We start from the raw sequence: 22,921 nt of genomic DNA on the forward strand, positions 1-22,921 counted from the left end.
TTTCAAAATATCTTCTAAATTTTATTGCTAAAATTAAGTTCATTTGTCAAGTGGACGCAGTCTCTAAAGACCAGGATATGGTTCAATGTGTTTCATAAAAGATATGTGTCCCTGGGGGCTTGAGGAGAGTCGTGGGCAGAACTTGGAGAAGAAATGTAATTACCAGCTCCCGGGTTTAATTACTTGTAAACCCTGGACTTTTTGAACTTTATTACACTTCTAAGTATCCAGAGGACTGGGATGGACCTGGTCGATTTTGAAACTTGTCTTCTCTGCAGGACTTCTCTGGAAGGTTCCCTCTCTACTGTCCTCCCTGCTGTTACAGAGACTCCTCCGGCTCCAGCTGTAACCACACATCTGGCTCTGGGACCTTCACATGTGGCTGACAGAGCAGGGGGTCAGGAGAACAAATCTCCTTTAGGTTGCTTGAGTTCATGTTCTCAGGCTCTCCCCTGGCCCTGAGAGGACCTGGGGGAGCTGCTCTGGAGAGACCCAAGAAGGCCTAGGGGAAGAGGCCGGGGCCAGCTTGCCATGCTGTCTTAGGTCCTCACACACTTGGCTGGTTGCTTCATCCCTAGTCTGTTAAAATGGAAACATGACGGTCTCATCAATAAATGGTGCTGGGAAAATTGGACAGCCACGTTCACAAGAATGAAACTAGACCATTCTCTTACGCCACACACAAAGATAAACTCAAAGTGGATGAAAGATCTAAATGTGAGACAAAAATCCATCAAAATCCTAGAGGAGAACACAGGCAACACCCTTTTTGAACTTGCCACAGCAACTTCTTGCAAGAGACATCTATGAAGGCAAGGGAAACAAAAGCAAAAATGAATTATTGGGACTTCATCATGATAAAAAGCTTCTGCACAGCAAAGAAACAGTCAACAAACTGAAAGACAACTACAGAATGGGAGAAGATATTTGCAAATACATATCAGATAAAGGACTAGTATCCAAGATCTATAAAGAACTTATGAAACTCAACAGCAAAAAAACAAACAATCCAATCATGAAATGGGAAAAAGACATGAAGAGAAATCTCACAGAGGAAGACATAGACATGGCCAACATGCACATGAGAAAATGCTCTGCATCACTTGCCATCAGGGAAATACAAATCAAAACCACAATGAGATACCACCTCACACCAGTGAGAATGGGGCAAATTAACAAGACAGGAAACAACAAATGTTGGAGAGGATGTGGAGAAAGGGGAACCCTCTTGCACTGTTGGTGGGAATGTGAACTGGTGCAGCCACTCTGGGAACCAGTGTGGAGATTCCTCAAAGAGTTTTTTTAAAAAAAGAGCTACCCTACGACCCAGCAATGGCACTGCTGGGGATTTACCCCAAAGATACAGATGCAGTGAAACGCCGGGACACCTGCACCCCGATGTTTCTAGCAGCAATGTCCACAATAGCCAAACTGTGGAAGGAGCCTTGGTGTCCATGGAAACATGAATGGATAAAGAAGATGTGGTCTATGTATACAATGGAATATTACTCAGCCATTAGAAACGACAAATACCCACCATTTGCTTCAACGTGGTTGGAAGGAGGGTATTATGCTGAGTGAAGTAAGTCAATAGAAGGACGATTATTATACTGTCTCATTCATATGGGGAATATAAAAAATATATCAAAAAATATATCAGTGAGGGAGAAAGAACATGGGAGACTCCTAACTCTGGAAAACAAACAAGGGGTAGTGAAAAGGGAGGTGGGCAGGGAGTTGAGGTGACTGGGTGACAGGCACTGAGGAGGGCACTTGATGGGATGAGCACTGGGTGTTATACTATATGTTGGCAAATCAAACTCCAATAAAGAAGATGTGGTCTATATATACAATGGAATATAAAAAATAGTGAAAGGGATTATAGGGGAAAGGAGAGAAAATGAGTGAGAAATATCAGTGAGGGAGATAGAACATGAGAGACTCCTAACTCTGGGAAACAAACAAGGGGTAGTGGAAGGGGAGGTGGGCAGGGGGTTGAGGTGACTGAGTGACGGGCACTGAGGGGGGGCATTTGATGGGATGAGCACTGGGTGTTATACTATATGTTGGCAAATCAAACTCCAATTTAAAAATCTACCCAAAAAATCCCAAGATTCCGGTATGTACACTGGCCTCTAGGTCTCCATTCTCTGCTTCAGTTTCTCCTTTTGTGGGTTTCATGTTTATTTCTGGGGGTTCTTTATTGAGAAACTGCTTGATGGCATGAATCTGACTGCCCAGTAGGTGTCTACACTGCTGACCCAAAATTAATGGACAGTCACTAGTATGTTATTTTGCTCATACTGTGCTTGGTACCACTTTAGCTCTGAATGTAGACACAGCCGCAGGGCTTCCCTTCCCTCCCTCTCCTCCATGGCATCCCTAACGAGGCTGTCCCAGGATCTTCTCCAGAGCTGGTCAGTCTCCCCTGCCGGCCTCAGTTTCTCTTTCTCCTTGGCTCCCACTCCCCAGCCCTGGGTGTGCCAGGCTGTATGAGATTAGGGCTGAGCTTAGGCCTCCTTTGATGACAGCATCGTGGTGGGGAGGGCAGGGGAGGCTGTGTCCATACCCACATAGGGCCCCAGGGACCCCCAGGTGGGCACAGGAGGGAGCGTGGGGCAGCCCTGGCAGCAGCCTGGCCCTGTCAGCTCTCTGGGCCCATCCAGCAGCAGGTCCTGAGAGGGGCCCGGATTCAGCAGGAGCCAGGAGACAGGCAGAGGCTGCAGCCCCCCTCCCTGGCCTGGCTCCCCATCCTAATGCACACCTGCCTCCTTCTCTCTCCCTGTCCGCTCCCCACCCCCTCCCTGCAGCCCTGGCTTCTTCCTTCCATATTGTCCTCCTTCACCTTCACCTCTTGCAGCACATCTGTCTGTCTCAGGGCCTGTCTGTCTGACTCAAGATAGTCTGTGGTCTGAGATTTCCCAGGACTGGGTCTGCCTTCAGCTCCTCATTCTGGCTGTCTCCTTGCCTGTGTCCCTCCCTCAGGGTCTGGGGGTCTCTCTTCCCCTCACATCTGTGTGAGTCTCACCCTGGGAGCCTGTCAGTGTCTCCCCCTGCATATCCTGTCTCTTGTGCTGCCTCCCCCATTCCTGGTCCCTCTCTGCCCTCCCTTCCAGGGCTTTCTCAGCTTCTCTCATCTCCGTCTCTCAGCCTCTCTCCCTGTCTCTGGCTCACACCCCTGCCTCCTCCTCTCTTCTCCTCTCTCAAGGTTCAGATACTTCCTGTGGCATCACCTGAGTGGGCTCCACCTTCCAGGTCCCCCCATATATGTGCCCCTCCTCCAAGAGAGCTATGATCCCAACTCTGCATCTGCTGCATCTCTCCAGCCCTGTGCAGTTCTTTTCCTTTATTTTTTCTTTTTAAATTCATTGTAATGTGGTCTACCTGAAAGGAGGTTTGCAGGTTTTATAACATGCAGGAGACAGAGGAGCAGGATGACATGGCCAGGGCCACCATCTCTCATGGGGTATGGATGAGAAAAAAAAAAAACAAACACCAGGACTGAATCTGGATTGGAAGAGGGATGGGGGCACTGTGGCTGCTTCTCCCCACTTTCAGGAAGCACCTGCTGTCCCCGAATCCCACTTTCATAATGGCACCCTAGGATTCCATCTCTGTCCTGCCTCTGACCCTAGGGGCTCCTTATTTTGCTCTCCTTGACTTGTTTTATTCTGACAAATTCTCAGTTTGGAGGATGTGCAGGATCTGAGTCCAAACACCCCACCTGTTACAGGTACTATTGGTGCCTTCCCTGCTTCTGCCCCTTTTCTAATATTACCTTTTTCCCCCCTTGGGTTCCCCTCTGTCCTGTCTTCCCTCTCCCTGGAAAACTAAAGCACCACTTATCCAGGGAGGGACAGTAGACAGTAGTTGGGAGGAGTGAGGAAGGAGGGAGCAAGGACCATTCAGGAGAAGCCTCCCAGATCCCTGGAAGGGCAGGGCAGGGATCCAAAGATGAGAGGGGTGAGGGCAGTGGCTGCTCCTGTCCTCTTCACCCCTGCCCAGTGTCCAGAAGGCCTCAGCATAACCAGGGGGACAGGTGTGTGCAGTAGGTCTGAGAGAGAGTAATGAAGAGCAGGAGAAAGAAATTGTGAAAACCCAGAGAATTCCCCTAAAAAACATGTCCTCTTCCTTTTCTTCTGGAGGCTCCTTGGTTGGTGGGAAGTAGTGAGGAGACGGTGGGAAGTGAGTAGAAAAGGAGAGGGTCTCAAGGGACTTTCCTCCCCCTTCCACTCTCCCTGACACCAAGGTGAAGCTCAGCAGGGCTGTGAGGGGAGTGCCTGAGAGCTCCTGGGGCATCCCCTCTTCCCTGACAGGGAGCCCACAGCTGGGGGGTGGGTGTCATTGACACTGTCACTGCCACTGCCCCTGCTGCCCTAGGAGAGTCCTCAAATGTATCTTTGTTGCTGCATTCGCAGACATGATGAGGGCCCAGGAAGGAACCTTCATGTGGCCTAAAATGTAAGCTGCCCTCAGCATCTTGCCACACATATAACATGGTATGTTCTCCACCTGGAGGGATTGGGCCCCTTGGGGGGTGGGGTGTGACTGCGGAGGCAACATCAGAGCACCCTTGCTGGCCTGTGGGAGGAGGAGGAGGGTCCTTGAATGAGTTCTCTTAATTATCCTGTGATGGGAGGCCCTGGCCTGTCCCCAGCCTCCCCCCCCTCTCCCAAGCAGGCAGTGAGTAGCACAGGGAGAAGGGGAGGGGATTGCTCTGGGGATCAGATGCAGGATACACGGACCCTCCCCTGCACTTGCCCTTCTTTCCCTCAAGCAGAGGCACATCTGGGACAATCCAAGCTTGAGGCAGGGAAGACCCCCTAGGACCCTGGGAACAGGCACAGATCACACACCCAGCTGCCCCTCCCCTACTGTCCTGTCATCCCAGCCCTCCTGCCAATCCTGCCAGGCTCCTTTGCCTCTGGGAATCCTGGCTCTGTGATCTAGGCTGGGCCTCTCCCTCCTTCCCCAGCCCAGTGCCTGGAACACAGGAGGTGCTCAATCAGGATCCCTGCTCCCTACCCCCTGCAAATGTGTTAGGGCTGGCCAGTGGGATTTGTGGGTTTTCCTCAGATAGAAGTTCTTCCTGAGATCTGGGGCAGTTTTTTTTGCTGCAAGTTCAAGGTTCTGTGTTCATATCATTAGTTCAGACTCTGTCCCTCAAGGGACCTGCTGCTACCTTTCTTTCCCTCCCTCCACCTCCACCTCTGTCCTTAGGGCAGGTAATTGAGTGATTAGAGGCATCTCCTCATTATCAAGTAGAGGCAATGATTGCTCTTTCCTTGACACCCATGGCTTGTGAGACCATTATGTGTGTATTCAGCCCTGGGTGTCCAAGTAGACCCCACCTTCTCCATCTCTGACAAGTCTGCCTCTGTTTGCAGATTAACATTCAGGGAAGGAGGACCCCCTTCCTTTGTCACTGTTTCAGAGTCTTGGAAGTCCAAGTTGTGAATGTCTAGAGCAGGGAGATCTATAGGCAAGGACTGTATCTTTACTTCCTCAAGCATGATGCTCAATATACATTCAGTCAGAATATGCTGAGTGCCTGTCTCAGGTAATCACTCGTAGTGAAGCTGAAGAAAGTCCCCTTTTAGTTTTATTTCTGGAGTGATAGGAAACCAGGGTGAGGGGCTGGGATGAATGGTGCTGGTAGAGGAACCTGTAGGAGATTCTGAGAGAGGCAGCTGGGGGAGGGGCTGCTTCTGTGCTTGTTTCAGGACTGCTGAGTGGGCTCTTCAGTTGGATCTGGGACTGGCCTCCATATCACACAGGCTGGGTTCCACCTGGTTCCCCACACTCTCCTCCTGCCAGCCAGGACCTCCTCTATACCCAGGACCCTGGAGAGCTTGCTTCTTCCTTCTAAGTTCAAATCTTGCCAACAAAGTATCCAGAAAAGTCCCATTTCATCTTTAGCCCACATCCTCAGGCAGACATGGCCCCACTGGTGTCTCATTGACTATCCACAGCTTTCCTCAATTCTAGCTAAGCCACCTCCTTCCTATTTGCACATTCTTCCAAGGCCCCTTCCTCCAGAAGGCCTGACTCTCTGAGGCCCCACCCCTTAAGACTCCGCCTCCCCAGGCCTCAACTCCCTAAGGGCCCAGCTAAGCACTACTCCAAGACTTGGCTTGGCTTGGACAAACTCCTTACTTCTCCCTGGGTTTGGCTTGCACTTTCTTCTCAGGTCTTGTTCCTCTGAGGCAGAAAAAAGCCTATCAGTAAGTGATTTCTTGTGTTTATAGACTTGCCAAGAAAACTGAGACAGAGCCACAGAGGAAGAAGTTTGGGCTTGGACTGCCAGTTATATGAGGTACCTGGAGTAGTCAGATTCGGAAACATAAAGTGGAATGCTGGCTGCCAGGGGCTGCAGGGAGGGAAGAATGGGGAGCTACTCTGTGTTGGGTACAGAGTTCCAGCTAAGAAAGATGAACAAGTTCTGGAGATGGATGTTGGTAATGTTTGCACAACAGTGTGAAGGTGAGGCTGGATTGGACCACCTGTTTTAAAGTCACAACACCCACTCTGAGCACCTCCTAGTCTTTTCTTATATTTCTTTTTCTCTGCAGTGCTGATTGCAAATCTAATGCAATATATATTCTTATTACTTATTTATAATTTGCTTTCTACTGCAATAATGTAAGCAAGTCAAGTGGAGGAGTATTTGTGTTTTTGCTTTAGCCACAGTGCTGAATAAATGGAGACCGGTCTATTAGTTGAATGAATAAATGAAGGGCCACAGACTCCTGGACAGAGATTTCTAGAGAAGGCACAAAGAGAAGGAGAAAATGGGAAGATTCCATTTTTCATTTGATTTTGTGACTTGATTTCTTCTATCCTTGGATATGAGGCTGGGCCCCAGTGTTCATGGTAGCTTTGTTTTGTTTATCTTTTGTATGTATTCCAAACGTTTTTCATGTTGCAAGGGTGGTTACACACTTACTATATTTCAAGTGCTTGCCCTGAACTCAAAGCCTCTAATCCTGACTGACCCCTACCAGAGTTGCAGGGTTGTTTGAATTAGGACTTCAGAAAATCTGGGGAAGCTCATCTACCTGAAAGGTTTTATACTTGTTTTGTTTGGGAGTCACTGGTTTGATTGGCTCTGGAGCTTTGTTATCTGGAAATTTAAGGAGGATGAGAGTATCTATAAACTTTGGTATCAGGAGGGAATTGTGCTTGGATACAGAGGGATTGCTCTAATATCTGGGGACATTATGTTTATAGTACACTTCTCTGAAACTTTGAGAACTTGAAAATAATTGTGTAACAGCCTCATTAGCTTTGCTCTCAACTCCTTCTCAAACTTCTAGCAAAGCAACTGGTATCCACACTATCTTTGAAGCTATTCAGGAGAAGCCACAAGGCCAACTTCCTGGCTGGCAGGAGTGTTAACACCCAACCACAGAAACCAGTGGAACTTACTGCCTTGGAAAAATGTGTTGAAAAGGGAAAGTCTAGAGTGAGGGAAGTATCTTTCTCAAGATAGAGGAATGAACATAATGACCTCCAGGACAGAGGAGAGTGGATGTGTCTGGCTGGAAAAGCAAGACAGCTTGCAATTTCATGGGTGGATTGTTGGATTTGACAGTAGTTCTTCTTGGGTACCTGGATCAGAAGTTTTGTTGTGGAGTTTCAAGGGGACTCAGAGACTGACAGAAGCACAGGGAGAAAGAAGGCAAGTGGGAATCAGAGGCATTATGAAATTCATACAACCTGGCTTCCTGTTCTCTGGCACCACTCTGCATTTCCTCAAGCACTTCCCCTGTGGCAACACCTCCTTTGGAAAGACTCTTCCTATTTAAACTGAGATTCACAGACCCAGGACTCATTAGGAAATGCCCTCAAAAAAAAAAAAAAAAAAGGAAATGCACTTGAAATAGGTGATTGAACATTGTTGTATCCTATTTACATCTCTGTTTGGCCCTTTCTCTCTTTCAAGAAAAACAAAAATCAAAAACTTTTGAGTAATCTCAAGATATAATAGTCAATCAATAAATCTATATATTCATTACCTCTCTCCTAAATGCCTCTTCTGGTTGCTTGCTACAATGATGAACAGATCTTTGTCCATGGTACTGAGGGTTGGGGCCAGGAGTGTAGAGATCAGAAGAAGGGGAACGAATATGGAACCTGGCCCTGCCCTCTGGAAGCTTTTAGACTGTAAAGGAATTTAAGGACACCAGCAGACAGAAAGGGAAAGTTAGTTTCAGTTGAACATCAGGACAGACTCTAGTGCTGGTGGGAATGGGTAGAAAGTTTGCATCATTGGCACAGCAGATAACTTACCCAGGCCACAGGATCATCCCAGGAAGGGTAAGCCAGGATATGAGGAGCTGAGTTAGGAAGGAGGTGATAGGCCTGAGGGTAGAGGGAGAATAAGGGCAGGGCCCTGACAGCTGGGTCAGAGTTTGGACAGAATAGAAAGCATTGGAATAATCAAAGTTATTGCACAGAGAAAGGGCATTTCTGCACATGGTGTTTGAGGATGATGTTTCTCCGTGTTGTTACAAGCTGGATTTATAGTAGGCTGTCTCAGGATACCCAATCTTGGGTTTGCTTTCTCTTCTGTAAGTTTGGGTGTTCATTTGTTTGTTCTGCTTGCTTCTGTTGGAGTCTTAAATATGATACTTTTATTCTCAGGTGTTTAATACTTTGGGTTGTTTCATTTATATCTTCATACATTATCTGTAGGGCCACTGGCTCTCATCTTCAGTAAAAGTAGGAAGAGCGCAAGGACCACCCTGAACAACACAGTTGAGGGAAACAAATTATCAAAAGCATTAGACCTCTGCAGTCTTGCCATTCAGATGGTCCTCCTCAGAAATTCCTGCTCAGGGTCCATGGATGGACTTCAGGATGACTTTTTTATTTTTATTTATTATTTATTTATTTATTTATTTATTTATTTTTTATTGGAGTTCAATTTGCCAACATATAGCATAACACCCAGTGCTCATCCCATCAAGTGCCCCCCTCAGTGCCCGTCACCCAGTTACCCCCACCCCCGCCCATCTCCCTTTCTACCACTCCTCGTTCGTTTCCCAGAGTTAGGAGTCTCTCATGTTCTGTCTCCCTTTCTGATATTTCCCACTCATTTTTTTTTTTATTTTTGAGGTTTCCAACCTCAGAGGAGTCTGCGATTCAACAAATGTGAAGAACCACTGTTGTGTCTTTGTTGATTGTTATGTGGCTGGGGATGATTCCCCAGAGAAAGAAACTTGAGACAAGAATCCTTAGTGCCAACTACAGGAGCCTCCAGGACAATTGAAGGAGCTGAAGAAGAAAGAGGAATTGGAAAAAGAGAAATGGATTCAGAGGGAACTGGTAGGAGGGGTGCACCATCTTCTCTATCTTCACCCTTATTCTAGCAGATATTCCTTCTTTGTATTCTCCATATCCTGACAATCACAGGATTCCAGTTCTCCTTCATAGTAAATCTCCTGAGTGTTTGCTTTTTATCAGGCTCTGTACCAGGTCCTCTCACAACATTTTCTCCTGAAATTCCTGTGTGAAACCTGCAGTGCACAGAGTGGGGTCAGTGCCTCCCTCAGTCATGGTGTGTTCGCACCATCACTTCCTGTCAGGCCCCTTTTCAGTTCATTTTGTTTTCCTTTTTCATCTTTATCTCTATTCTCATTTCCCCTCCTCATTGAAGGCACTTGCTTTTCAAATGCATTTAACAAATGCTCTTCCAGTCTGTGCTCTGTATGTATATTTGATTCATTCACTCATTCAACAACTCTATGTCCAATTGCATATGCCTTCTGAATTCTACTATGATTGTGCTTAAGGATGGCCCCCAAGTAACACTCCTACCAGTGGCGCATGATTGTTTATATCTTCTTATTGAATTCTCATTTGATCTAGTGAAGGACAGGTAAGGTTCCTAATGGGTGAGGAGACTGAGGCTTAAGAGATTAAGCAAATTACACATTCATATAATCACCAGGAAGGGCCAGAGGGAGAGGATCTGAAGTTTGAAAATGCTCCCCAGGTGTCTTCTGTCCACTGTCTCCCACAACCTGAGAACCTTTGCCTTAGGACATCTTCCCTAGATTGTAAGGTCTGACTATGATACCTTCTAAAAAAGTAGGGATTCTCTAACTGGGTGGGGTGGTTAATATCCTATACTCCAAGGCAGCATGATATTTTTAAAGCAAATGTCCTCAAAGGCAAACAATTATCACTTATTTGCAGCTTTTACCTGCATGAATGATTGGCAGTCAGGGTTTTATCACAGTTGGAGTTTTCTCCACACTTTTCATTTCTATTTCCTTCTGTAAGGAAGGTAATACTGTTTATATATTTACCTGAGCCAGGTTTATAATATACTATGTATCTCACAGTCAAGTATACAGGAATTCTGGATTATGTACTCTATTAGGTTTCTTATCTTGGTTTGTATATTTGTTCAGCAAATATTTGATGAGCACCTAACTCACAGTCTGATGGAGGTGATAGGGTGAGTGTGGAATTTCTCAGCTGAAGTAGGAACTGGGCAGAGGATGAGGTTAGAAGAATAAGCACAGAAGAATAAGCACACTTATAGTGTTAAAAGGTTCCCTGAGGTAATAATTGAGCCTCCTTATCTCTCTGGTGTGCTTGTTGGTAAATTATTATATTGGAATTGGTGAGTAGCAAAAGGGAAGATAGATAGATTTGTAGACAGAAGGGCTGACCCATAACCCAAAGGTTCCATTTCATAATTTATAGAGAAGATCTTTCGATTTTGATTTGATCTTTTCGGTCTTTAAAAGCCTCTGACAGCATTTCCTAAAATTCTCTCAAACCCGAAGCCTGAGTCGGGAGGAGAGTGGGGGCTGCATGACTTTGCTTTTTCTGATCTCCACTATTCATTTCTGGGGCATTATTGTGAATTTTCAACCTTGAGGAGGCAACCATTTATAAAGCAGCAGTGCGGTAGGGGGAAAGAGGAACCACACGAGGAGTTTGTTCATTAAGAAATTATATTTAATGTAGTCAGACTATGGTTTGTGGGAGTTAAAAAAGCTCCTTGTGAAAATTTAATAGACAGTTACTAGTGAATGTTTTAATACAAGCTCACAGAGCAGGGCAGGGTCTTCAGTCCCCTGGCAGCTGACATCCCAGATGGTGCTGGGTATGTAGAGCCCAGTGTGGCCAGTGAGGAGACTGCAGAAGTGAGCTCACCTTCTCTCCTGGAGCCAGAGACAGAGGAGACAGAATGAATTGCTTTGGTTGTGAGCCACTCCTGAGGTGACTTACTTCTTTTCACCCTTCCCACCACGTTCTCATAACAATGCACATAAAAAGTATAGTGAATTTTGTTTGGGTGCTTTGGGTGAGATGTATTGAATGTCAGAATTCACAAAACCATCTTCCTGGCTCCTCTCCCTTCTCAGTCTTGAACCCTGGGGTGGTTTCTGCCCCCACATCTCCAGGGTTTCCTTTCCAGGCAGCCTGGTCCTCTCCTTCTTGCAGATGGTTATGAAGGCCCTGCCCCTTTCTTCCTCCTCCTCTCTGTTCACAGCACCCCTGTGGGCCTAGGTGGGTAAAGGGAAGGGGTGGTCTGTATATGTGTGGCCATCAGTACAGCTGAATGGATGAGGCAGGATGAGGAGAAAGGGGGCCAAATTGCTTCCTGGCCTTGGCTAACTAACATAGAGTCTAAGGGTTTTAAGGCTGGAGGACCAATATTTGTATTTAACCTCAGGTGATATTTAAAAAATGAATCGGTCTGTAATTGCAATGAGGTCCACTAGTCCATGAATTAATGCATCATAACTCATGCTTAAGCACTGCACACACATCCTGTGTGTGAATTATTGGACAATACATTCATGCCCTCTTGTGTCTTCCCACCTAATTAGTAGATGAAGCTATGTGAGTTATGTGAGAAAAATGGGATTTTGTTTTGTGGTGTGCAAAAAAAGAGGATGTTGGGAGGTATTTTGTATTTTTTCTGGAGGGGGAAAGCAGGGTTGATCTTTCTATGATGTCCTTTGGTGTAAGTTTCTGTAATATTTGGGCTGTAGCAGGTGATATGTGATTTTTGAGTTTTGGTTGGTGGGTTAAATAATCGGTTCAGTAAATATTTATTGTTTACCATGTCTTAGGCATTATGGAGGGAGAACACATACCAGAAGAAATATGAAGCAGTAGCTTTGAAGCCTGAGCAACCGATCAAGGCATCCTCGACCCAACCCAACTCAACTTAACTCAGCTCCCTGGACCTGATCTGAGACTTACAGCTCCCTGGACTTGCTACAGCTCTTTGATTCCAGAATTTTCTTCAATTCTAGCTAGAATGCTGCATCAAGCACTTCACAGATTTGGTAAAAACCTGAGACATAGACATCCGCTGGAGCAACCTGTGGCTGAACCTGCCCCTGCCAGGAGCCTGAGCACTCTGGATTTAGTAGGCCTGGGTGTGGGCCGCACAGTGGGTGTAGGTGTGTATATCTTGGCTGGTGAGGTGGCTAGAGATAAAGCAGGACCATCCATTGTGATCTGCTTGCTGGTGGCCAGCCTATCTTCTATGTTGGCTATGCTGTACTTTGCAGAGTTTAGTCCCCAGATTATCCACTCTGGCTCCAAACATCCCCACAGCTTTGTCATCATAGATAAACTTGGGGCTTTCATCACTGCCTGGATTCTCATCCTCAACAATGTTACTGCTATAGCCATTAGGATCTGGGCTTGGACCTTAGCTCTTGACAACCTTTTTGGAAACAAGATATCTCAGACCTTGCAGGAGACAATTTCACGACATGTTCCCAGGGTCTTTGCAGAAGTTCTAGGCTTCTTTTTTATGTTCCTTGTGTTGTTGCTCATGGGATTGCTGACTCGGAACATTAGGCAGCTTTCCCTGGTTACCAAAGTGGTCACATTGGTGAACCTCTTGGTTCTTGGTTTTGTCATCATCTATGGCTTCCTGAAAGGGGACCTGCACAACTGGAAGCTCACAGAAGAAGACTACATAAAGGCTGGACTCAATGACACTTCTAGCTTGGGACCTCTGGGCTCTGGAGGATTTATGCCTTTTGGCTTCCAGGGGATACTCCATGGATCAGCTACCTGTATCTATTCTTTTACAGGCTTGAGCATTATTGTTACCAGATTTGAAGTAGCCCAGAATTTCCAGCATTCCTTTCCTATGTTCATTGTGATTTCACTACTCATCTGCATTTTGGTGTACTGTGGTGTCTTTTCAGCACTTATGCTTATGGTGCCTTATTACCAGCTCCAACCTGGGAGCACCTTGCCTGAGGCATTTCTCCATACTGGCTGGGCCCCTGCCTACTATGTTGTAACTTTTGCATTCTTCTGTAGTATTTCTGTCAGCCTCTTGGATTATATGTTTCCCATACGTCAGCTAATCTCCATGATGGCACATTATGGCCTCTTTTTTCCTGTCCTTGCAAGGATGCAAACCAGCACATACACACCCATTGTGGCCACTGTGATCTTTGGGATTATTGCAGGAATCATGGTATTATTCTTTGGATTTGCCAATCTCTTGGACCTCATGTCAGTTGGGGCCCTGCTAGTTTACTCCCTGCTGGCTTTTAGTGTTCTCATCCTCAGGTATGAGCCTCAGAGGAGGAATGGGGGAAATGAAGCACAGGTGCAGGAGGAAAATGAAGCAGAGATGCAGGAGGAGAATGAGGAAAATGAGGCAGAGGTGCAGGAGGAGAACAGACCTGCAGCAGAGAAGCTGACTCTACAGGGACTATTTTTTCCAGGCAGCCCCACCCCCACTCCACTCTCTGGTCGGGTTGTCTATGTTTGCTCCTCACTGCTTGCTCTGCTGCTGACTCTTCTCTGCCTGGTGCTGGCCCGGTGGCCAGATCTGCTTTCTGGAGACCCAGTGTGGATCACAGTGGTTGTGCTGCTCCTGGTGCTCATCACTGGAGTCACTGGAGTCATCTGGAGACAGCCACAGAACTCCACTCCCCTTCACTTCAAGGTACCTGGTCTGCCTCTCCTCCCACTCCTGAGCATCTTTCTCAATGTTTATCTTATGGTACAGATGACAGCTGGCACCTGGGCCCTATTTGGTGTCTGGATGCTGATTGGGTTTGCTATATACCTTGCTTATGTGATCCAGCAGCACCTGGTTCCTTAGCCCCACTTCACTTATGGCCAGAACTGTAGACCTTGAATTCAGTGGCGCCAGTACATATTTGGTTTGACATCATCACACCTGAATGCAGTGAGGGCCCCTGCACAATAATAGGGAGTACTTCTGAGGACATGGAAAGCTATGCCTCCCATGAGTTATTTGTAAGGGAACATTAATAGCACTTTGTATTTATTGTGAAGTGAAGAATGTGTCATTGCTCGCTCTCTTTTAAAGTTGTCTAATTTTCAATTGTGTCTTTACGGCACACTAGCTTTAAGAAAGTTTTTAAGTTCTTATTAAAAGAGCTAGATGGGGGTACCTGAGTGGATCAGCTGGTTAAATGTCTGACTTCAGCTCAGGTCATGATCTCAGGGTCCTGGGATCAAGCCCCATATCAAGCACCACACTCATGAGTATGGAGTCTGATTGTCCTTCTGCTCTTTCCCCTACTTGTGCTTACTCTCTATCTCCTGTCTCTAATAAATAACTAAAGTCTTTTTTAAAAAGAGCTATAGGGGTACCTGTGTAGCTCTGTCAATTAAACTTGAGTCATGATCTCAGGTTCCTTAAGGTTCTTCCTCCCTCTCCCTCTGTACCTCATCCCACTCATGCACTCTCTCAAATACACAGATAAATATATTTTTTAAGAGCTACAAAAATGTTGTTTTCTTTAGGTTAATATCCAGTGTGGAAATATTGGTATATCTATATTTAATTTTTTGAGGAACATCTATACTGATTTCCATAGTGACAGCACCTATTTATATTCCCACCCACAGTGCATGAGGGCTCCCTTTTCTCCACATCCTCATCAACACTTTATTTCTTGTCTCTTTGATTTTAGCTATTGTGACAGGTGTAAAGTGATATCTTATTTAATTTTAACTTACATTTCCATGATAATTAGTGATGATGAGCATATTTCTTTGTGTCTGTTGTCCATCTTGTACGTTTTCTTGGGAGTAATGTTTATTCAGGTCTTCTACCCATTTTTAATGGATTATTTGTGTTTCTTTAATGATGAGTTGTGCAAGGTCTTTATGTATTTTGGATATTAACCCCTTATTGGATATATTATTTGCAATATCATCACTCATTTTATATTTCACCTTTTTGTTTTGTTGATGGTTTCCTTTTCTGTGCAAAAGTTTTTATTTACATGAACTCAAAAAGATATATGCACTCTTATCTTTATCTACAATAGGCAGGATATGAAAGAAACCCAAGAGTCCACGTAAAGCTTAATTGATAAAGAAGATGCAATATATATACATATATATATGCAATATATATATATATATAAAATGGAATATATATATTGGAATATATAATGGATATATATTATATTATATATATAATGGAATATAATTCAGCAACAAAAAACGAAGGTAATCTTGCCATTTGTAACAACATGGATGGACATAGAGGTTGTATGTTTTGTTTATTTTTAAAGATTTTATTTATTTATTTATTTATTTGACAGAGGGAGAAAGACGGAGAGAGCCAGAGAGCACAGCAGGGGGAACAGCAGAGGGAGAGGGAGAAACAGGGAGCCCAATGTGGGTCTCCATCCCAGGATGCTGGGATCATGACCTGAGCTGAGGTAAGACACTTAACTAACTGAGCCACCCAGGTGCCCCGGAGGTTCTATTGTTAAGTGGAATAACAAGTCAAGAAACATAAATACCATATGATAACATTCACATGCACACTTAAGAAATCCAAATAAAAACCACAATGAGATACCACCTCACACCAGTGAGAATGGGGAAAATTAACAAGACAGGAAGCCACAAATGTTGGAGAGGATGTGGAGAAAGGGGAACCCCTTTCTTGCACATTGGTGGGAATGTGAACTGGTGCAGCCACTCTGGAAAACTATGTGGAGGTTCCTCAAAGAGTTAAAAATAGATCTGCCCTACCACCCAGCAATTGCACTGCTGGGGATTTACCCCCAAAGATACAGATGCAATGAAACGCCAGGACACCTGCACCCCGATGTTTATAGCAGCAATGTCCACAATAGCCAAACTGTGGAAGGAACATCAGTGTCCATGGAAAGATGAATGGATAAAGAAGATGTGGTCTATGTATACAATGGAATATTACTCAGCCATTAGAAACGACAAATACCCACCATTTGCTTCAATGTGGATGGAACTGGGGGGTATTATGCTGAGCGAAATAAGTCAGTTGGAGAAGGACAAACATTATATGGTCTCATTCATTTGCGGAATATAAAAATTAGTGAAAGGGATTATAGGGGAAAAGAGAGAAAATGAGTGAAAATATCAGTGAGGGTGACAAAACATGAGAAACACCTAACTCTGGGAAATGAACAAGGGGTAGAGGAAAGGGAGGTGGGTGGGGGGTTGGGGTGACTGGGTGATGGACACTGAGGGGGGCACTTGACGGGATGAGCACTGGGTATTATGCTATATGTTGGCAAATTGAACTCCAATAAAAATTTTTTAAAGGAATAAAACAAGAAAGAAAAGAAAGAAAGAGAGAAAGAAAGAAAGAAAGAAAGAAATAAAGAAAGACAAATGATAAAAAAAAAACAAACCCCAGACTCTTAATTACAAGGAATAAACTGGTGGTTGCCAAAGGGGAGAAGGGGGGGATGGGTGAAATAGATAAAGGAATTAAAAACACACTTATCTTGATGAGCACTGAAATATGTATAGAATTGTTTAATGATTATGTTGTACACCTGAAAATAAAATAACAATACTGTATATTAATTATGCTTCAATTGAATATAAAAGAAACTGGAAAAAGACCAAAATATAAAAGGTAAAATAGGGTTGCTGCCTTTAAGGGACTTATATTCTAATATAAGGGGTGATGTATAGCTGTAACAAGTACAAAGTGTTGCCATAAGTAGTACACAAATAATGTGTTTTGGGAATTTATAGTGGAGGATGAGCATTTGTGTCTGCCACAGTGGTGGGAGTTGATTGGTAAAATCAGGGAAGACTTTGTTGAAGGTTGGCATTTTATTGGCTCTCTCCAAACACAGATAATTTTCTCCAATGGGCTGCAGGGAGAGATTGCAGGCAGAGAGAACACCAGGAGGAAAAGCACAGGAATACGAAGCAGTGTTCAGAGCACTGAACAGGCTGCGTAGCCTGAGCCATGGCTGTGTGAAGGGGCAACACAGCAGGCACAGGTGGATTGCAGCCAGAGCTTTCCTCTGAGTAAAAAGCACTTTGACTTTGATCCCACTGCCCACACTGAAAATCCCCGGGGCTGGTTCTTCTACTTGGCCATATCTGCATTCTTGCATTTTAAAATTTCTCTATTGTTGTCTGCTTTGGTCCACCTGCTCAGAAAGTGCACAGCTGAGAGCCATATGTCCTGGATCCTGGTCTTGTTTCCACCACTAACTAGCAATGTGAGCTTGGGTAAGCCACTCAGTTCCTTCCATGCTCTGCTTTTTTATGTGTAATATGAGAGATCACAACTGATCATTTCTGATGTTCCCTTTCCTGAAAGCATTCTAAGATTTCACCTGATTCTTCTATTTGTTAGCCTCTTAACTAAAGACATGCAGGTCTTTCTACTGTATGTGATCTGAACCTGCATCCTGCCCACTTTTCACTACAACCTATCGTTGGAGCTGTGGAGGCACAATAACTAACTCCATCTCCCCCTCCTATGAATTGAACCATTTGATAATCAAGACATAGAGACAAATGTTTAAACCATCTTCTTTAGATCTGCAGCCTAATTGGTTTGCTAATCTTGCATCACTAGACAGACATATTCATCACAAGTAGTACTGAGCAACCCCTGCCTCCCAACATGGAAGAGAGCCTACTTCCATTAGACTTTCTGGTGTATGAGCAGGTTGGTAGGTATGTATCCTATAGACAAGTTGGTTCTGATAAAGAAAGAAAACCAACAAAACAGTGGAACAGGTTGAGTTGGGCATACTCAGTCCTGCCTCTTCAACTCACTAATCAAAGTCACACTGAAGAGAGTGCTGGATAGAGGCCAGGAGTAGTACTCTGCTCAGTGGTGCTCAAACATCAGCAGGTGTCACCTCACCTGGAGGACTTGTGAAAACGGAGATTGCTGGACCCTGCCCCCAAAGTTCAGAATAATGTAGGGCTGGGTGGTGCTAGAACTTTTACTGGTAACCAATTCCCCCATAAAATGAATGCTGCTGCTCCAGGGACCACACTTTTAAATTCAAGGCTCCAGCTGAAGCCCCTTCAATATAAAGATGAAGCAAGAAAAACAAAAGAACTCTGAACATTTACCTTCATTTAATGAAATATCTAGGTTAAAATAACATAGTTAATCCTTTAACAATAGGATAAGCATAGTGTATCATTTCACAATGGATACGTATATCAAATCCTCACAACATACGTGTTAAATATTTTACAATTTTACATGTTAGTTATTTATTATAAACCTTTAAAACTGATATTTAAAAAATAAAAAAACCACAATTGTCTGTGTGTCTTTATTTTGTTTTCTACATTATAGATTTTAGGTGAGGAGTATATCTTCTTCAATCCCCTAGACCACCCAGCTGGGGGCCAGGCACATAAAGAGGATCTAACAAATTAATGTTAAAATGAATTGAACCTTATACATTTCTTTGGTATAGAAAATTCTACATACTTTTAGGCTAGCACTGTGTTATTCCTTTATTTTTTTATTAGAATTTTTTGTATATTATTTCATTGGAGTTCAATTTGCCAACATATAGCGTAACACCCAGTGAACATCCCTTCAAGTGCCTCCCTCAGTGCCGGTCAACCAATCACCCCATCCCCCACCCATCTCCCCATCCACTATCCCTTGTTCGTTTCCCAGAGTTAGGAGTCTCTCATGTTCTGTCTCCCTTTCTGATATTTCCCACTCATTTTTTCATCTGATATAAAAACGAGTTGTACTGGATAAAGGGGAAAAAAAGGAGGGGTACCCTCTAGTTCTATATACTGTAAATCCCTTGACTTCCCCTGGAGCTTTCCAGCACTGCTTGGCCAAGAACTTGCTCTTCCCCTGTCCTTCCAGCTGGTCTTCTGGGGGAGGGTTTGCTGTGCTGATGATTCTCAGGTGTGTGCACCTGCGGGAGCTGCCTTGCCCCCGCCAGGTGCTGGGCTCAGGGGGAGCTGTTTACCCTGTGAGGCCTCTGTTCCCTGAGGGCCCCGCCTCTCCCGGGCACAGGGTGACACCAGGAGGAACAACTCCACTGGCGGCGGCCAGGTCTCCAGCTCTGGAGTCAGCTCCAGCAGTAACTACCACAGTCTCTCAGTGTGCACTGGCCTAAGTGCTCCCGGGCTGGTGGGGGTGCTGACCTGCACAACTTGGGGGCGCCTGGTGGCAGGAGAGTCCATGCTGTCCCGTGACCTCCCCAGGTCTGCCTGTTCCGGGGGGAGCGCAGGATCCTGGGCTGTGTCCCCCGGTGCCCTGGGCTCCGGGGCCTGCGCTGCTGGAATCGCGCTCCCAGGCTGCAGCTCCAGAAGGCAGCAGAGCGCAGCCCCCTCCGCGGAGCCCCCGCCTACTGACTGGGGCTTCTCCCCCAGACCCCCCGGTGCGCGCTCCAGCCCTTTCCCCAGCTCTGCCCGCGGCGTGTGGCGCGCTCTCCCCCGGGGCGCCCTTCCTCTGTTAGTGACCCGGGGAGACTGGAGGCTCCACTGCCCCTCCTGCGGTTCTACCTGGTTTCCCTGCTGATCCATCCAGGAAGATGCCAGTGAAGATTTTTAAAGTTCCTGCTTCTCCGGGGCTGGGCTTTCCTGTCCTGGAGGCTTTTGTGGGGCCTTAGCCTGGCTCCTCTTGGTGCCTCTCCTTCACCTGATTCTTTTTTTTTTTTTTTTCTGCCTTCCTACCTTGTTAGAAGTGAAAACCTTTCTCTCTGTCACATTCCAGCTGTTATTGTCTTTAAATCTCATGTGGAATTAGTAGGTGTTCAGGATGATTTGAAAGTTATCCAGGTAAATTGGTGGGGCCAGGTGGGTTGAGGACCCCTACTCCTCTGCCATCTAACACATTTCTCTATTTAAAATAGATGGAGCCCAACTTTCTTTGACATGTGTCCATTCTTTGCACTCCACCTTTGAACCCAGGAGGAAAGTAAGGCGTCCCAAGGGAGGAGAACTCAGGACCCCATCTTGGGATCTGAGAACAAAGAGACATAGGAAACTCTAGGAAGAAATAAAAGAGGAAGGAAGGAAGGAAGGAAGGAAGGAAGGAAGGAAGGAAGGAAGGAAGGAAGGAAGGAAGGAAGGAGAAAGAAAGAGAAAGAAAGAAAGAAAGAAAGAAAAAAAGAAAGAAAGAAAGAAAGAAAGAAGGAAGGAAGGAAGAAAAAAAGAAAGAAAGAAAGAAAAGAAAAGAAAAGAAAAGAAAAGAAAAGAAAAGAAAAAAAGAAAGATTAAAAGAAAAGCTTGTAACATCATTAGAGTGTAGGCAGATCTTCCAGGGCTCAGGGACTGTGGAAAGGAGCAGGAGAGCAGAGATGGAGGATACCAAGCAAGATCAGAGGGAAGGAGATCCCAGACTGAGAGGCTGGGGGGTGCAAAGTAATGGGGAGACCAGAGGCTCAGCAGGTCTGTAGAGAAGAAGCTGAGCAGACCTCAGAGCTGATGAGGAGGATGGATTAAACACCTCATGCACTCAGATGTATGATTCTTTACAACTGCACACGGTTCTTTGGCAGGAGCTCATTTTACCTCTAATAACAGGCTCCAGAAGCAGAAGTTAGTGCTGCTAATTTATAATGACTTTAAGGCACAGAGAGGGTAAGTCACTGGCCTCAAATCACAAAGCAGGTGAGGGCAGAGCAGAGAATCACAGGACTGCCTGTGGGGCCCCATCCTGCAGGCTCTGCCCTGAGAAGCAGCCAGGCTTGGGGCTAGGGGTGGAAGGGACAGGAGACTCTCCAGAGGGCAAAAGACCCCACTCCTGGGGCCCTTCTCAGCATGTCCTGCCCAGAAGAGCTTTGCCAAGTTGAGGCCTCAGCTGGGAAGTGGGGCAGGAATACCTTACCCTCTGCACATGAGAGGCTGATACACATCATGTTTGGAAGGTCTTTGAATTTTAAACAAAGAATTCCATCCATGGAAGGGGTGGGTGAGGAAGAGAGCCCAGAGAAAGGTCTGAGAGCCTTCAGGCTTCCCATGACCCTCCCCCCACCCACCCCTGATTCCCTCTTCCTCTTCCTGTCTCCTGACCCCCAGGGGCCCCTGTCCAGACCCCAGCTGCTGTGTTCAGGCTTATCATCTTCACAGCCCAGGAGGACAGGTTAAGGCCAGAAGTCAGTGTCGCTCCCAGTGTCCTGCCCACCCAGCCTGGGTCAACATGGAGCTACAGCCCTGGCACATGATACATAGTGATTCCACATCCAGCAGACCCTCCTCCTCCATCCCTCTGCCTCCCTCACACACACTTCCCAACACACACACACACACACACACACACACAGACACTCCCTCCTCAAGTATCTCTCAGGCTCACATCCCCTCCCCTAAGGTCATGCACTTCCTGAGAGCTCTGACTTCTCTGACCATCTCCTCTCTGGGTTCCTGCTACTTGCTACTAACAGAGCATCATCCTCCTTGTTTCCTTGGAAACCTTTTGGACTTCTGTGTCCTCCTCCATTTTCCCTCCTTTGGACATTGCCAGGTTCCCATCATCTGACTCATCTGTCCTGGTCCACTTCCCCTTGACCACACACACACACACACACACACACACACACACGCACAACACACTTGCTGAGGGAGCACCCAGAGCCCTGTGTCTCTCTGCCCTGGCTGTCAGCCTCCTCTTCCCAGCTGTCAGGGAGCTCCCCCAGGGCAGGGTCTCTGATCCTCCCTCTGGATCTCCCCTGGGTGCCCAGCACACAGAGAGGGTAGACTGTAGGACTCACTGCTTCTGATCCCCAGGAGACAGGAGGGAAGTGAGAGAGAAAGCCAGGCAAAGTTAGCAATCTGAGCCTCCCCTACCCTGTGAGGATCACAGTCAGGGCAGCAGCAGCTGGAAGGAATCTATCTCCAGGGGGTAGTGCTTTCCTTTAGAAATCCCAGGACACCTCTGTGTGTGTGTGTGTGTGTGTGTGTGTGTGTGTGTGTGTCTGCACCTGCCATGCAGGGTGGGGAGGGAGGATGTGGGTATGAGGCTCCAGGAATCCAGAACCTATGTGGACAGGAGAGGACTGGAGGAACTGGACCCCAGACCAGGGCATTCCCAGCACACACAGGCCCATGAGCGCAGGGACAGAGGGGGCCAGTGTGGCCACAGTAGGATGGATGCAGGGTGGACCATGGGCATGCCTCCTTTTCTCTGAGTGTGACATGATTTCACACTTCCCTGAGTGTGAAATCATTCACATGGTTTCCTGTGTCCTGTGATTCAATCCAATCCCCATTCTCCCTTCTTGTTCACATTCACAGGCATTTCTGGTGTGCAAAGCTAGGAGCCTATTTTTGGCTGAACCATATGCAATTCCTGATAGTCAGTTTGGGCTTACACAGTCTATTACTTTCACTTTTCTTGCTTCTAAATATTCTTTTGGACTCCAGGGTAAGGGCCCGGGGAGCAGAGTGAGGAAGGGCAGATACTAAGGGCTCACGTTTACTGAGCGCACACCGTGTGCTAGACTGTGGCATTCCTACCACAGCGCTGATGCTCACTACAGCCCCATGAAGGCTTTCCTGCATCCCCAACAGGTATTCCCCACCTGTTCCAGGTGAGTGAGTCCAGGTGAGGAGGCTACACCAGGAGGAACAGGGCAGGGATCAAACTCAGCCCCAGGCCTCCTGCTTCCCCACCTCCATCCACCACCAGAGAGGT

The 22,921-nt window shown here is 46.1% G+C and overlaps 1 pseudogene; it reads left to right on the plus strand.

The window, feature by feature from the left end:
- The first annotated feature begins 6,128 nt into the window (after positions 1 to 6,128).
- LOC140617381 (cationic amino acid transporter 3 pseudogene) lies at positions 6,129 to 18,563 on the plus strand (annotated as a pseudogene).
- Positions 18,564 to 22,921: the final 4,358 nt, after the last annotated feature.

Source organism: Canis lupus, chromosome 25 (assembly GCF_048164855.1).
Source record: "Canis lupus baileyi chromosome 25, mCanLup2.hap1, whole genome shotgun sequence".
Classification (NCBI taxonomy): domain Eukaryota; kingdom Metazoa; phylum Chordata; class Mammalia; order Carnivora; family Canidae; genus Canis; species Canis lupus.